At 37.3% G+C, this 13413-nt stretch overlaps 1 protein-coding gene across 5 annotated transcripts in view; it reads right to left on the bottom strand.

The window, feature by feature from the left end:
* The window catches only part of FGF14 (fibroblast growth factor 14), a 422495-nt gene that overhangs the window by 85712 nt on the left and 323370 nt on the right, over positions 1-13413 (bottom strand). The window lies entirely within an intron of this gene.

The following is a 13413-nucleotide window of genomic DNA, read 5'->3' as shown; positions in this document are numbered from 1 at the left end:
AATTGCACTGTGCATCACTTGTTTTGTATATTATTATTATTATTATTACTATTATTATTACTATTAGGATTTTATTTTATTTCAATTATTAAACTGTCTTTATCTCAACCCACAAGTTTTCTCACTTTTATTCTTCCGATTCTCTCCCCCATCCCACTGGGGTGGGGGGGGAGTGAGCAAGTGGCTGTGTGGTGCTCAGTTGCCAACTGAGGTTAAACCACAACAATAGCTTAAATAAAAATATTTTAATTTTCACAAGTTGTTATTGTTACTTTTTGCCCTGCAAAACCATTAACCAAGCAACAAGATTTTCTAGTATTTACTACTAATTTTGCAATACTGTGGTTAAATTCCATTAATGTGGACAACAGACAATATTTATTAAGATAAGTAGTGTCTTTCATTTTACCCTGTATTAAGTCCAATGAGATGTTTTAAAAAACCACTTCTTTTGCTGACTCAGGTGACGTTTGAGCACAATCAACTTTCCTCTGCTCCCATTAAAACTCAGGAATTGCTGTTGTGAACAGCTACAGTATCACAGCTATTATTCATCATTCCTTTATTCAGTAATATCATAAGTTAACAGTTACACTCATGGACTTCTTTTGTGATTTTCAGTTACACAACCCATCATCAATGTTTTCTTCACATTTCCATGACTAATGTTTCATTCCACAAATCTGTCCAAGAAACTTCTACCACTCTAGGCTCACACACTGTAGTCTACTAAAGTCATGAGGATAACAAGGTTATAGTGTATTTATTTTTAAGATCAGGACTGAAGAACTCCATGCTATATTTCCGAGTTTGGTGTATCTATAGACGAATGAAACTGAACATGCCTCTTTACAGCTAACAAAATCTGTGATCTGCCAGAATAAAAGGACACTTTGTGTGAACTTTGCATCTTGTCTGCATCTGACATGGCCAGTGCCCCCACATTTCCTGTCAGGGTAATTCCAACAATTTCAAGCCAGACTATTTTTGCCTTGAGTAGTTTCAGGCAAAATTTACTAGTGAGACTGTTTTCATATGATTGGCAGAGTTTGAAGTGAACCTACTATGATCTACCTGTCAGTCATCTAATCCAAATCCTTTCTTCTGCCTCCTTCTTTCTCAATGCCATACTTATACATCCAAAACTGTGAGTCGGACACGGTAGTTTAGATGCTATCTCGCCATTCCTCACATGCCATCTATAGAGCAGTCACCTCCATACAATAATCTTTGAAAATCAAAAATCAGCTGATCTATCTTCTACTCTAATCATGTCAATTGAAGAAAAGTGGCTTTCACAGTGTTGAGTAGGATAGCACAGGGAAGGATGCTGTCAGCTGTCAAAGATGCAGTGAAATTTCTCTAAGTATTAAGGGGAAATATCATTTTTATCTCTTATTCTGTTTTCAAAGGCTATCCTTCAGCCACTTTCAATGCTCAAATGAATGCTAAATGGGTGATAGAATTGCCTCAGCTGATGCTTCTGAAGTTGTCACTTCCAATGCCTGAAAGGCCGGTTCCTTCATCTCCTTTGCTGCTGGTGCCAATAGATACTCGAAAATGAAGAGACAAGGGCACACTCCTGATCTTCAAATGTCAAGAAGAAAAAAGTCAACTCAGTCCCCCTCACGAACAACATAAGTGTTGAAGAAGAATATTAAATGCAGCCTCTTGCTCTCTTACCTTATGCCTTAAAAGAAGTTCTCCAGAAAACAGAGGGGGGAAAAAAAGCACAATGTATGCAGGTTGAAATTAAACATACTTTTTACTAACAGCATTCAGATGTTGAGTTAAACAGAGGGATTCTCCCTGCTACACTTTGTTCAAGAAGAAGCTGAATGAGAATGATGCTTACGCTTATCCAAATCCTTCTGGTACCTACTGAAGTATAGCCCAATAGCTACAGATCCCACTGGAACGAATGGAAAAATTCCTACCAAATCTAAAAATTATTCTATGCCATTATAAAAAGAAAAGTAATTCTTGTGAAAGTATGAAATTACAACTGTGACTGAGTTCTGAGAGAATACATTTTTCAGTTCATATCTCCCTGAGAACATCAATAATTTACAGAGATAGTGCTTCCAGATTATTCTTGATTAATTATACTTTACTTTTTTGTCTAACTAGTCTATTCTCACATTATCGCAGTAACATGCTCCTTGCTCTTCCCTTGGCAGGGGACATCCAAACACATTCTAAGATAAAGAAAAAAATACCAACAAGGATTGCGGAATGTGGTTAATCACAGGCAGGTCTACTTTTTAATTAAAATTTTATAAAAATTAAACCCTTAGTTTTTTTTTTTAATAAAGCTATACTCAGCCAATAATATAAAACACTGGTGGGAGAAATAGTAGCAATACTTGGCAAATAGATAAAAAAACCCTTATACTTCTACCTTTTCTTAACATCTTCTAAGCTACTTTTAGGAGTAGAGTTATTCTCTTTCCTGATGATCTGGACCGTGCTCAGTTTTGGCCTGTAGCCTGAATGGCAATGTGACAGGGTTGCATTAGGGGACATCAGTCACAACATGGAAGTCAGATGCTGGCCAAGAGGGACATGAAAAAGAGAACATATTATGCTTTTGAAATGTTGGCTGTATTTTGTTTTGTGCCTGTGGTATAAAACCCTTTCCCTATCTCTTTAAAATTCACCAGCCGCTAGGCAATTCTTCAATAAGTAAACAATTCCATGGTGAATTAGGCAATCACATCTCTTTTGTGGAAAACTCTAGGTCTTTAGCTGTGTACATCTGTGGGGCCGCAAAGTACTGGTATTTCATTTTCGTGTTGAAACACCTTGTTTTCAGCTTTGCAGCCGCAATCACACTACAGATTAAGTAATATAATGTAAATGTCTGTCAATGCTAAAAAAATTTATCATCCTGTTAATAAGCCAAAGCTATCCGCAACGTGACGTGCTATTGGAAAAAGAAATCCACAGGTGCACAGAAGGAATTACGACTTCAGCTTTTTGTTTCACTTACTCAAAGAACAGGGTTTTCCTGCAGATCCTGCATATTAAGTCCACGGGTTCATTTTTTGCCAGGTAGTGGCATCGTGTCACTTTTTATTACAAAATGTTTAGTGACAAACATATCAGGAGAACAGAATGTAGAGAACAGTCACAAGTGAATTCAAACACGATGGGGTGAGTCGTCTACTCACCCCTACTCCAACACTTTTAGTGCAGGATTCAGGTTTGACTGCTGATTTTCTACAGATTTATGATTTCTTTTGAGACACCCTCGGGGAGAGACAGTATGTCCCCAAGGCTGTATTTGTAGTCTGCTAAAAAACAAGAATCCTTGTCAAGTCAACAGGAATCAGTGAAGAGAGCTTCTCATCTGACAGTGAATAGAATGTCTTGAATAAACATTGCACAATAAACCTCGCCAGTTTAACCCTTGCAAGAGGGATTTTTGAAAGAGCTCAGTTATGTCAACCCTGTTACCTATGAGATCAGCAATTGTAATTAGCATCAGAATTAGGCCAACACTTTGTACTTCTGAGAATTTCAGAGTCCTCCAATATCCGGACACTATTTCACAAATTTCAAACTGGAACTTTTATTTGATTGAAGATGCATGTGATTACACTAAGCCATGGGCAGAAAAGGCCCCACCATCGCTAGGTGTTGTTCTGATGCCACGCCACAGCTAGTGCTTGGCCAAGTAACAAGACAGATGAACCTCATACATTGCTCCTGGAGGTCTGTATCCACCTGTCTCCACCTAAAACTGCCTCTCTGGTGACTGAATAGTGTCCCAAATGAGGGAGAGACGAGAAGGCAGGAAAGAGTCACACTACAAAGAAAAATGTCAAAAGTAGGTTGTAAGGTCTATGATACCTGACTAAATGAGCACATATGATCATGGATTATCCATGGAAATACCCCAGGGACCACTGTTAGGGAAAGTTGCCAGCAGAGAAAGTGAAGGATTGAGGAATTTGACATGAGAAACCAAGAGGGAGATGAAGACTTGATGCTTGCTACAGCTATGTACAAGAAGTTACTGGATGCTTGCTTTCCTAGCCAGTTTTTATAGACAACTAAAAATCAGTCCTAACACATTCATTTACGTTGTATGTGAACTCTAATCAGCAAATAGTTAACTACAAATTTAGCTAAAGGGAAAAAAAGTCTCTTACCCTTTAAGAGAGGTTTAGTCCCATGGGAATGAGGAGGCTTCAGAGATGATCCCAGTCATTTATGTGGATGTATTCACCCACAGACTGTCACAGCTCTGCAAAGACGCATGCCGTATCTAGTCCCTGGCCACAGAAAATCCAACAGGGAAAAGCTGGTGGAAGCAGCCCCCGTCCCCCACCAGCACACACACGTGAGACGGGGGCCATGAACACCCTATGCAGCTCCCAGATTAATAGGCTCTGCCAACAAGCAAGAGGTCAGGGTAAGGTGTCATTAGTCAGGACATGCAGAATCAGCACTTCTATGGGCCTGCCCAGATGGTCAAGTTTCCATGCAGGATCCAGCCCACGGCTAAAGCTGCCTCACCAGGGGGGAAGAAACTGAAACATCCTAAATTTTTCCACAGGGGCACTTGGCATATGGGAAGATTACAGGGGATATAAATTTATCACTGACCATCATTCACTAATCTTAGCTACACACTTGCCTATTCAAGTGAAAAAATGAATATGCTGCAACAAGAAAATAAATGTGTATAACAGCAAGGCAAAATAAGACCCCCAAAAAATCAAGAATAATATGAAACCTGTTTTGTTCCAAAAATGTAATGGATATTAAGTATAAATCAGTCATTAACATATATAATACTAATACAAAAGACATCTATGGCTATTGCATTGCAAGTAATTCTTTCATTTTACAACAGCGGTGAAGACTGCTGTGGCTTTTTTCAACATTTGGTATTTATAGAAACATATCTTTTATACAAAGCCCTATTGTGTAGGGTTGCACACTACAATAACATGTTGAATATACTGTCCTTCTTTTGCAGCTCAATCTTGAGGACCATCCATTATACAGAATTGTGCTGCAAAGGTTCAATGATAAATTAATACTCCATACTTGAGCCCACATCATCTTATTATAGGATATGTAAGGTGCCTTACCAAGCTCCCTGAAGTTACAGAATGCTTACATAATTTTCTTTAATTACATAGGTAAATACAACATTTTCCTCTTTTATGTTAATATTACGGTATATAAATTGAATACTCTGATCCAGTTAGAAGTTTTAGAGAAACTATTAAAAATTAACACAATATGCATTTGACTATTTCATTTCTGCAAGATAATACTGAACTTTTCTTGCATAATGAAAGCACATTTTTTGCCTGACTAAAGCCATTCTTCAGCCCACCAGAATTTTTTTTTTTAAATAGACTTTATATTTAAAAGCTCATAGTTCATTTCTGTTCATCTATCTTGGCATCTAGCCATATATCTTTTGGAAATAGCCCTGAATAACATTATAGCCCTGAAAGTGCATTAACTATGCAGCTACAGCAGTATTAGACAGCACCACACAGAGTTAATTTTTGTTTCTTACCTGGAAATCTTGAAGATGCAGTGAGAAGTCTTCTTTACATCATAATAACCAAATTTATTATGAAAGGGATTTGAACTTACCAAAAAATCCATCTACAATTGTCTTCAATATTTTGAATATTCATTAACCAATAATGGAAAGAAGTAGTAGGGTTTTGTTTTGGAAACATGTTTTTGATAATTGTCTAAAATTTCAGAGGTTTTAAATCTTTGGTAGCTACTTTTCATACTTTGATACAATGAATAAGATTAAATAGTAATGAATAGAAAATTAGAAATTTCAAACATGATCCTTTTGCTTGTGCAGTGACAATTACCAGGGAAGTAAAAGAACAGAAGACAAGAAGGGTATTGGAAGACTATACGATACAAAGTGAGACAGCATTCAACAATTAGGGTTACAGACAACCCCAAATGTCTAAGAACAACAAAGTTGAGAGTAACGAAACATCCAGAAAAGTGTAGTTGTATTTAAGCAACAAAACAAACATTGGCCAAAAATACAAGGAGGTTACCATGAGAGACAAAATTGCCAGAAGCAGAAATTTGACAGACTAGATTAAGCTGCTGTCCATCAAGCCTGTGCTCAGCATTTGGCTGTGACCATTGCACAATAGTTCAGAGGCAAACCTCCTTCCGCGCATCTACAGTAAGTGATGCTGTATATTGAGGAAAGCATTCCTCTTGATCTTTGTGGTAATCATCTTACTTCCTGAAGCATGAGATTAGATTACCTCATTTTAGCATACCTACCTACAGTTACTATTCCTTGTCATACAATTATTAGTTGAAAAATATCCAACTGCAGCTGCTGACTCTGTGATCTTCCATGCTTTGACAAGAAGCTTGGAAGAGCAGCTTTTTAACCTTGATCCATTTGTGTACATTTCTGTAATCTTAGGGAAAGAGAACGCATATACCAAGAGATTTTTTGCATGTGCATATGAGAGATAAACTTGGGAAAGGAAAATAAATATTTTAACCAAATATGAAAGTGTTTCTTATAGAGAAAAAATTTCAGCTAAGTCCTGTCAAGGATACTGTGGACATAAATGAACCAAACAGGACACACATATTTGGTTTTAGTGGCAAGAAACATAACTGCAAGTTTTGAGTCAAATTCTGTCATTACCCCCAATATAGCGTTTAAATGGCAGGAGGGTGAAACAGCTGCCACAGATGAAGAAGCCACACAAATACTGTATCTTTATAGAACTAATTATCTTTTCATATATTCAAAGTAGCATATTTCTTTAACTAGTATTGTTTATGAACTGTAGTTCAAATAGTAGCCATTTCTGCATGTGAAAGACTCAGAGAGGTAATAACAAGTCTGAGCGTCAGACTCAAACAACGGTGATATCATCATAAACATTTCTACAATGATGATATCATCATAGGATTTTCTACAATTCTGTTCTGCTCAGCTGTGCTATTTCTCCACTTTCTTAAAAGCCTGTTTATCACAGTCTCCTCATGTCAGCCTCATTCTGTTCACCTCTTTCCTTCTCACTTCCCCCCTGCCCCATCGAACTCTCATGTGTCTGTGCATGCCTCCTTCTTCCCTTATCTTGTGTGTGAAAACATTGGCTTCAGCATATTCAATCAAAAAATGTACAGAAAACCTAACCCACTGAAAAAAAGTCATGGGCTTAGTATGTGTTTTATACCCCTTTTCTACTACACTCTGTAGCAGGGAGATCTGGCACTATTTTGTACAATACAGCAGGGCTATGTTATCAGTTGTTCCTTCAGTGCCACCATAGAATAAATAAATACATTAACAATTTCCTGTATTTATTTTTGGCAGGCAACTTGAGAGACAAATTATCTACCTCCAAACACAGATATAAATAAGCATAAACCATGCAGATGTTTTCCTCCTCCCTGTCAGTGTATTTCAACTACTTCTGGAACATGCTGAACTTGTTTACCTTTTGAGCAATGCAGCCCAGCTTACAGAGGAACACAGCCCTGAAACGTGCTATTTACTCCCCTCTCAAACAAACTTTTGTTATATGAAGCAAATACAGGCCACCTTCCAACCGATAACAAATTGAATAAAAGATAACAGGCTATGCAAAGAAGGTATTCATACGTAAGAAAGCACTTTAGTGGTAAGCCCCTAAAATTAGCTGATGGAGCTTGCATAATGTCTATGTGTTTACACTCTTAAAAATACCACTGTTAACATAACTAGTTTTCAAAAGTCTTTATCAGAAGCTGTGATTTTCAAATAATTAAATTCACCCATTTTCCTCTCTCGAAAGTGTGCCAGAGTAGTTCCAAGACACAGATAATGACAAGTGAACTAAGGTCCTATCCCTGCCTTCATGAAGTCTATGCTGGGAGATAAGAGTGTGGGAGCAGGTTGAGACCCTAAAGCATAAGTCTGACATAAGAAAGAAAATTGCGTTTCCTATTGATGACAATATTATTAAAGAGCCACTCCACTCTGATGTGCTTACGTTCACAAAACCACAGATACCTCAAGAATGACAAGATTTACCCTATTCTATTATTCAGTATACTTCTGACTACTAGAACAAAAACCTACCTCTTTAAAATCATAGAGCAAGCTCGTATTTGTCCACGTCTCTCTAAACAGATATATTCCTAACTATTTCTACAGTACCTTGCAAGATGGGGAACAATCTTTGCCAAAACCTAGGTCAACCACTGTTATACTGCGACAACACAAAAGCAACAGAAAAATGCTGCCTCGATGTCATGTTAACCTCTTTTTGATTATTCTTGTGAAAAAATAGGAATTTTAAAACATCGCATTTCCTCTTTGGTTTTGCCTAGTTTAAACTTCCTTCTGTTCTGTTTATTATAAGGTTTTATGCACCTTTGAACCTTCAAAGTACTGCACATGCTAAGCGTTGTTGTTCCAAAGCACAAAGAGAGGCTCTATGAAAAGCTACCAGAAACATTTTTCAGTTGACTTTGATTTAGATACTAGAAATATGGATTACTTCCGTTCTCTCTCTTTTGCAGGCTGTACTGTCTGTGCTCCTATCTTCTTCCTTGAGGCTGAATTTTGTTCTCCTCAGACAGGTCAATTATGTGGGCTTAAAGAAGTGGTGGAAATACCAGCACTGGGAAGCTGCTGAAATGTCAGGGGAAACCCTCAGGGGCTTTTCTTTCAGGTAAGAGTTGCCAGAGTGATATCACAAATACACTTCCCAGCAACAGCTATTGATGTTTTCGCTCATTCATGAAGGCTGTGACACAGACTGACATCTTACTGCCGCAGAAACACTATCCAGCCAACACCCTTCCAACACCCTCGACACCATGTACTGTAGCAGATAAACACAAACCCCCATCTTACAAGAAGATTATTCTGCAAAGCGAGTAGTGTGCTGTCCCTAATTCTGAAATACTTTATAAGAAGTTCGTAAGACCTCCCAGAAATGCAGCCATGTCTCTCCATTGCTCTCTACACCCTCCCAGTGAGGTTCCCACTGCCCCATACCCAGAAGAGGAGCTCTGGAGCCACAGCACACAACTCCAGCCAGGCACCACGCTGGAAGAGGTGACCGGGCAGTTCAGACCTGGCCCTGCAGGCTCAGTCATCTTTTAAAGCATCTCTGTAGTTCATCAGCCTTACTAGGAAACCATGCAGTGGATTGCTATGACTTTAATATCTGCTGCTGACAATATCACAGGCGTACTCTGCCCTTTCTGGTTTCGTCCACATCTCAGGTCTCAGTGAAAACTGATGGAAGAAATGGTTAAAAAGGAAACACGAAGAAGGAGGCACAAGCAGGTAAAGGTGTTTTAGAGTTAGGAATTTTTTCCTTTCTACATTTTAGTTTTTCCCTTTTCCCTTACTCTGGTAGCCACCAAATGTTGGTAACACCCTGCTAAACTGCTCCTAGGATGAAAAATACCCCCAATAGCCCTTCCAAACCCTCCCAGATACATTCTTGAGAGAAATTCTTTGATATAATCCAAGAAGACTCTCATATCCTCACCTTAGGAAAATAAGAATCATAAACCAGACTAATACATTGTAAGTTTTACCTCTGAGCTCATACTGTTATGATAGCAGAAAGTCCTAGAAGAAAAACAAGAAGTTGCAGCCCCCCTGAAAGTTGAACTAACGAACCTTTTGCAAAGTGAGTTGACCAAAATTAGCATCAAAACCAACAAAAGCTTCTGCTGTGTACTGCACTGTCATCTTCCTGCTGCAGGCAATACCTGTTCCCTATGGAGAATCCCTGTGGCTGTGCTCATTTTTTCAGTGCATGGAGCCAGTTCCACTCCTTTTGATTTTGACAGGATCAATCCTGGCAATAAAACCTTATCTTGCCCACCCTTTCCAAAGGTGAGAGAGCAGTAAGGCATATTTTTGGACTTTAACATATAAAGTCCATAACTATTACGTCAAAAATCTTGCTAATAACTGAGATGGTTCTTTGTGGAAAAATCTAGCTTCTCCAACTAGCTTTCACAGTGATAAAGTCAGTCATAAATACTGAATTATTCACAGTTCATTAATCCATCTAAAATAAATTTCAACTCAGTTTTATAATTCTCATTGCTCACTAACATACACCTAGAATTGGGAAGCTGTCACTAAATAAATACATCCTAATTATGAGTGGATATACATATGTAAGTATAGGTATACATACACACACAGAAATAAAGTTGGATGCAATAAACCAAAACTTCAATAAAGGTGAGCTTATTGGATAGTCTTTAAGAGCACCGAATGTGACAAGGCTCCTGTTCTCATATTTTATATGATAGAAAATAACGAACCATGGTATTACAATAATTACTTTAAATGCACTGAAAAATAAGGTTATCATTTTGGAAAAGTATTTTCTCTCAGGAATTCTGCAAAGCTGTATCAAACTCCAAAGATTTTGCTTCTCCTTTATTCAACAAGACTTTGATGGTGTGTGTTAGGGACCCTGACTCGATCAATCCCCGAAGGACAGAATACAAATCTCAGCTGCTGCAGCAGGCAAAATAGGTATGAAAAGCTCTTGAGACTGACTTTCCTACACAATTCGCTGTCCTTCTATTTCTGTTCTAAGAAAGAAATACTGCCATAACACTCTTCTATGATATTTCTGCACTTCTTTTCTAGTTCTAATTCTGTGAATTAGTTGAAAAAATCTTAAATATGGCAGAATAAAATAAGACAAAAACAAGGTACTCCCAAAGTGACACAAACAACCATTAAATTTTTTTTTTTAAAAAAAACAAAGCAAGAAAACAATGCAAATCTGCATTTGATAATCTATATGTAAAACTGGTCTGTCACAGTACCTTCATTTTCCTCTTACCGAATATCAGAGAAAGCAGGGTCACACATAATACCTTTCCTGTCAGTGCTGTTGCTTAATTAGTTCACATCATGTGAAGCTTATGATAAAAATAATTGAGTTGGGGCCTTCAATCTCTGAAGAGAGGCGTCAACACATAAGATATGCTCACAAGCTATGGGTTTCATATACTGTGAATGGAAAAAGGGGCACTGAGGTATTCTGCAGAGAAGGACTATACAGGACTTGGGTCTCAACTTAGACTATAAATGCTACTTAGTCTATAGTGCATGCTTCCATTTTTTTTAAATGGTTATAAGAAATTGGTAATATATCTAAATATATGTAAATTTTAATTAGCATTCCTGTTATGTGGCACTTTTTTTCAATGATGACAGGTGGCATACGAAACTTAGAAAACTTTTTTCTCCCATCCTCCCCTGAATAGCCAAGGGAGAAATATATATGACATGTAATACAGAACTTCTGCGTTGCAGGTGCAACAGATACACAACCGTGACAAAGAGTCAAAAAAATCCACCAACAAGACAGTAATAGAAAGTGGTTGGTTAAAAATATTTTTCTACAAACGACAGTATTTAAAATATTCTGCACGCAGTATTTCTTCATCTTGATCCTCAGGGAGAAGACAGACCTCTCTGGCGCTTTGTCTTCTTATTTTCAAATGCATTAGTCTCTAAGCTGAAAGCAGGCGATTGCTAAGACAAAAATGTATTGTCAATGTTTTCAATACATTAATATGAAACAATCAAACCTGTATTACAGCACTGATGTTTTGAAACCACTACCTTTAAATTTGCATTAGATTACCAAATATTACTACTTTTCAACTTGACAAAAGTGTAAGTTGAAAATAATTTTGTAGACATAGCAAAACTAAAGGCTTCCACTGAGTTTTCTAATGTGTCACATCTCTTTGTCACTTAATGGGTCATTCATCTTTCATTCTCTGCACAAGGAAGAGTAAGCAGTACCTTTCAAAAACACTCGTTTCCTTACCTTACACAAGGTAAAGTGACAGACTGAGACACTCTCCCAAGAAATTTTTAAGTGAAATACACTCAAAACATAAGAACATTCACAGGACAAAATTCAGAAGTACTTAACAAGTTGCCAATAACTACAGGAATATATGAAGTCATCAAGTCCAAAAATCTTGCCATTACTGGCAATGAAGAATATAGAATCCTGCAGAACATTAAACACGTGGATTACATTTTCCTTATACATAATCTTTTATTTATATCCATGAGACTCATCACAACCTAAGTAATCTCTGTTGCTCAAAAAGAAGACATAGAAACACTGGCGTTAGACCCGAGGATGTTCTAAAGGTTGGGTTCACATCTATTCAAAGTTTGGATCTAGCCATCTCGTCTTATCTTGCCTTGTACTTTCCCCTCCTTTCCCTTCCACAGATGACACCATTCATTTAACTTGGACCATTTCCAGGATAATACATAAACGCGGTGGATGCCAGAATTCGTCCACGCAGGGTCCCTCCCTGTGCAGAATTACCTGTCAGGAAACTGGTACGTTTCCTGAAATTTGTACTTCTTTCTGAAGGACTGAGAACTCACTTCAGAAACAGTGCTGGGCAACAATGTACTCTTAACTGTACCGACACATTAAAAAAGTACTGTTCATGCCATCATACTGAAATGAACTCCGTGCATGAAGTGATGGAACTGGGAAGTCAGCAATGCATTTTCTCTAATACCTCTAGGTTTTTTCTTCTAGTTTTCTTCCTTCTGACAGCAAATATTGCATGTCTTCCTGTGAGAGAATTTTTTTATTTTGAACAGAAGAAAATAAATGGTTTAGATCATACTGCTGGAGTTTCCAGCAGACATTTTATGAGAAGGAATTTTCTCTTTGTTTTGACTTTGACACTCAAGATTAGTTCAATTTTTTCTTCCTAATTAGCTTTTCCAAGACAATTGTATATTTGGAACAAACAGAATACTTTCTCTCAGGGCATCAGAAAGTTAATCTGTCCAATTTCCTTTCAATGGACATTGAAAACAAAGCAGTGCATTGTAACGCAATGGGGAATTAAGAACTATGTGACGTAAAAAATGGAAAAAGCACTATGTAAATAAATTCAACATAGACGGCAATAAAAATATAGTAATGAAAAATCCTTTAAGCCACCTTGTTAATATCTGACAGAACTGCCTGTTCATATTAAAGTCTGTTTGACTTTCAAAGGAGGTTAAGACAGTAAATTTACACAAAACTGAGGATTTTTATATTCATAACAACACACTGAGTGATTAGCATTAAATCATTTGGAATATCTTAAACAATCTGAGGACTTTCGATCACTTTATCCAGCAGTCTTCTTTGTGACTCAAAAGATTTTTTCTTAAACTTTGATCACTCTACAAAGATATAGTCCCTCACAAAACCCTTTATTTTCCTGATATCTGAAATAAAAAAATCAATAGTGCTAAGCATACAATTACAAGATTATGGTGATAAACTGTAAGGCTGTTAATGACTTTTTAGACGGAAGTTACACTTGTTAGTCTTATCAATAAAAGTAACTGTTGGAGCA

This window comes from Aptenodytes patagonicus, chromosome 1 (assembly GCF_965638725.1).
Source record: "Aptenodytes patagonicus chromosome 1, bAptPat1.pri.cur, whole genome shotgun sequence".
In the NCBI taxonomy this organism is placed as follows: Eukaryota; Metazoa; Chordata; class Aves; order Sphenisciformes; family Spheniscidae; genus Aptenodytes; species Aptenodytes patagonicus.
The sequence above is the reverse complement of the archived record's forward strand: the minus strand, read 5'-3'. Positions and strand labels throughout refer to the sequence as shown.